This window comes from Onychomys torridus, chromosome 2 (assembly GCF_903995425.1).
Source record: "Onychomys torridus chromosome 2, mOncTor1.1, whole genome shotgun sequence".
Lineage (NCBI taxonomy): Eukaryota > Metazoa > Chordata > Mammalia > Rodentia > Cricetidae > Onychomys > Onychomys torridus.
Window position 1 is genome coordinate 153,208,666 of NC_050444.1, and position 4,558 is coordinate 153,213,223.

The window sequence follows — 4,558 nt, forward strand, 5'->3', positions numbered from 1 at the left end:
ATGTATGTATAGAGAAGAGAGAGAATGTGTTTGTTGGCAACTTCTTAACGTAATTTATCAGAATTTGGTGGCCTTTCTCATGTGTGTTTTCCATGATGGGGGTGGGGCGCATCCCACTGGTCCCTGTGCAGCCTGGCTGCAAGGATTCACTTATCGTCTCTGGATGACCAAACAGTCCTTTCTGGCAGGTACTTGGAGGGACACAGCCCTCCTCTCCCACTTCTCACCAATCCTTCTTCAAAGGTTACAGGGTTCATATGCTTCTGGTTATTACTATTGTGTTATTGATATTTTGTTTTTATTTTAACCAAAGGGTATCAGAGCCAGATGGGTCTGGACCTTAGCTGCTGTAAAGATTTCCGTTTCCATGAGGGCAGGAAGATGGCTGCCCCCTTGGGTCTCCTTGGCTGAGGCTGGCAGGCAGAGTAGAAGCTGGCCCTTAGATGTTCTTCAGGGTGGTGGTGTGGTGACACATATCTCTAGAGTTAAGACAGTAAGCTACAGTATAAACGTCTGGGGTGACGAAGGTAACCCTGGAAGTTGGTGTCCAGTGTTGTTATTTTGTTTTCCCAACTGTATACATAGGTCATTTGTCTAGGACGTGTGAGACAGCAGGCTCCAGCATGTCCCTTCCTGCTGGTTTTCAAAGTCTGCTTTCCCCTGGGGAGTGAGGCTCAGAGGCAGGAGGATGATGGGAGAAGAGCCAGGGAATGGTGGGCATGCCTCCTGGGCTGGTTCTGGGGTCTGGACCTGGCCTCCACTCTCTCTCTCCTCTCTCTCTCTTTTTCAGTTCGTTGCCAGTGGGCCCTGCTTGTCCCCTTACTGTGAGCCCACAGCTTGCCAAGAAAGACCCCATGGCTCACTGGGGGCAGCGCCTGCCCAGTCTGGACAAACTCGTCCATCTTTGTAAACATGTACATACTTCCTTTTGAGTTTTCTATTTCTGAGCCCAGTGTCATATTGACACTGGTGTTTCAGGGCTTCTCAGATGGCCTCTCTGTGTTGCCCTTGGTCACGCTCCTAGTTTGGGGGCCACATACACAGGCACAGCAGGGAGACAGCATCGTCCTTTCAGGTCCCTAGTTGATCATGAAACACACACACACACACACACACACACACACACACACACACACACCTCACACTCCTCCAAATGAGAACGATTGGGAAGTTTTGTCTCCCTGTGGCCATGTGTCTGGAAGGCCTGTCCACGTTGGACTCTGCTCTGGGGGTGGAGCTCAGATGACCTATGGAGAGTCAAACCACTTTGACTTTGGGGTGGGAGGAGAGGGGGGTGGGCTAAGGGATCAGATAAGGTGTAACTTAAGCTAAATGTATTCTATTTATAAAGTGAGAGACTCTATTTTTATGAAAGGAAAAGGTTTTTAATCTAGGGTAGGCAGTCGTGGTGGCCCAGCACTTCACTGTGGATGAGATGCCACCATGCTCATTGACTGGGGTGTGTAATAGTCACCCTGCCTTCTGTCTTCGCGGCACACAGCTGGGGCAGAAGTGGCTTCTTTCTTCCTTAGCCCTCAGCTCCTTGAGCTGGAGGTGGGGGCCCTGGGTCGGGGCTGGAACCGGCATGTGGAATGCTGCAGGAGACTGAGGTGGGGGTGCTCCAGAGGTAGGTTCTGATAAGTTCCCCCAGCTCCTCTCTGCTCCCACTCAGCTGTGTGTGTGTGTGTGGGGGGGAGTCGGGAAGCCCCATGGGCTTGGGGAACACAGGACTTCTTCAGGGCCTGGGGCTTACTGTGTCTGAAGATGTCAGGCGGCTAGAGTAGGCACTGAAGGGACCCGAGAGGCTGAGAGCTCAGCCCTGGCTGTCTACTCCAGGCCAAGGTCGAACTTGCGTCTTTCTTCCCTGGATGAAGGAGCAGGGCTCTGGAGGCTTGCTGGGTCCTCCCTCTGGGACCCCAAGCTAGGCTTTTGAAGGGTAACCACCTACAGGGAGGAATGGGGAGGGGTCTGAGCAAAGCCATACACTCTCTCTGGGAGGGGATTTTCCATGAGTGAAGATTTCCAGGCTCAGTGTGGGCTGTGTGTGAGCCTTAGGTAAACCCTTCACCTTTCCTGCCCCACCCCCAAGCTCTCAAAGAAATGTGGTGAACTCCCCACAGTGACCCCTTTATGCACATTGTAGCATCTACCTGGTTTTTAGCCCCACCCTATCCCACGGTTGCTGTGTCTGTCAGCTGAGTCTGAAAATCCCCAGGAGGGGTTTGTACTCACTAAAAGACTACTGACCCTACCATAAAGCCAACCTGTTTACTGTACTGTTGTAAATACTGTGCCCTTTATATCCTGTATATCGGCTTCTTTTGAATAAAGTAAAAATGTCTTAGAACAGACAGTGTGTGCTTCTTTTTGTCGTGGTGATTGTGGGAGGGGTCAAAAGACTAAAGCAAACACATTAACCAATGAGTGATAAGCTAGGGAGCTCACACACTACCTATGTGCATCTCACAGTAAGATCTTCCAGTAGGAGATAAGGCCGGACTTGGCTGAAGAGCCCCAGAGAGGCCCAGGCTGACTGACACTGTCCCATCTGAAGCTGAGGTCCTACCAGCTACAAAGCCCCCATTTCACAAACTTCCCCAGAGCATCTACAAGAAGCACCTGCTGGGCTCTGGATTTGATACTGTCCACTGTTCTAGTTACTTTTATTCAATGGCCACGTTCAAAAGTAACCTCACTCCACTGAGGGCTGTCTTTTCAGGGTGAGGAGACGCTGCTCCTTGCTCACATTTATGTAGTTGCCCTAGTCAGCGCTCTTGGCTCAGATCTCCCAGCCTGTCTCAAATGGTGTAATTGGGAGAAAAAGGACAAGTCCAAAGGTGACAGGGTGTTTGAGGTGGCCCTTATCATCCTATTCCACAGAAGAGGAAACTGAGGCCCAGAGGGCCTGTACTGGATAGTTTTATGTCAACTTGACACAAACAAGAGGCACCTGAGAGGAGGGAGCCAAAATTGAGAAAATGCCTCCAAAAGATCTGGCTGTGGGCAAGCCTGTAGGGTGTTTCTCAACTGAAGTGGAAGGTCCAGCCCATTCTAGATAGTGCTGCCCCTGGGCTGGTGGTCCTGGGTTCTGTAAGAAAGCAGGCTGAGCAAGCCAATAAGCAGCCCCCCTCCATGGCCTCTGCACCAGCTCCTGCCTCCAGGATTGTACCCTGACTTCCTTCGATGATGAACTGCAAAGTGGACATGTAAGCCAATAAAGCCTTTCCTCCCCAACTTGCTTTGGTTATGGTGTTTCCTCACAGCAATAGTAACTCTAACAGAGGCTAATTTGCCCAGATATCAAAGAAGAATTGGACAGAAGTGATCTTACAGTAAATGCCCTGGTCACACTGCCAGAGCATAGAAACACGTTATTAGAATAAAGAAAACACATATTGGTATCTTGGAAATATAGTAGTTCCCTCAGGCATTATCCTAAGAGCAGGCTTCAGAAGCAGTTTTTTGGGGTGGGGTGGGGTGGTTTGAGACAGGGATTCTCTGTGTAGCCCTGGCTGTTCTGGAACTCAGTCTGTAGACCAGGCTGGCCTCGAATATATAGAGATCTGCTTGCCTCTGCCTCCTAAGTGCGGGGATTACAGGTGTGTGCTACCACTGCCTGGCTCAGAAGCGGTTTTCGTTTGTTTGTTTGTTTTCGAGACAGGGTTTCTCTGTGTAACTTTGTGCCTGTCCTGGAACTCGAGTTGTAGACCAGGCTGGCCTTGAACTCACAGAGATCCGCCTGGCTCTGCCTCCTGAGTGCTGGGATTAAAGGCATGTGCCACCACCGCCCGGCTCAGAAGCAGTTTTAATATATGGGAATTGTCATCAAACAACTTCTCATGCAGAAAACTGATAATTTTTTCCAGAGGGCACAGGAACACAGAGAGGAAAAACTGGTTTTTTTTTTTTTTTTTTTTTTGTGGCTAGAGGCTTTGGGAAAAAGGAAGAAAGAAAAAGAAAAGAAGGAAGGAGGGAAGGAAAGGAGAGAGAGCGAGAGAGCGCGACGGAGGGAGGGAGGGAGGGAGGGAGGGAGGGAGGGAGGGAGGGAGGGAGAGAGAGAGAGAGAGAGAGAGAGAGAGAGAGAGAGAGAGAGAGAGAGAGAGAGAGAGAGAGAGATACGCTAAGCACAGGCCGCTATGGTTTTATCTCATAATGATCCCAATCTGGAAGGAAGCAGGCAGGCCCAGGCAGCTGGCTGGCCCTCCGCCAGGCTGGGAGGCGGAGGGCAGATCAGGCTCCACCCAGGGCAGCAGCCCCCAGGGTGGTGGCGGGGAGCTGGCTTTAGTATGGCCCACGGGCTCGAGCAGAGTGGTGGCCCGCAGGTGGACAGCCTTCCAGCAGCAAAGGGTGGGACCCTTGCTGCACCTGTCCCATGGACCTGGTCCCGTCTACCACTGAGCACGTGCTCAGTGCAAGATCTGTCATTGGCTCCTGCAACTCTCCAGCCCGACCTAAGAAGTATGCAACTTGCCGGTCCAGCTGATTGGCCCGGAGCCTTCCACGTGTGACTGTGATTGGTTGATGAGGCTCACGCCCTCTCTCTCTTTGGGTCATACCA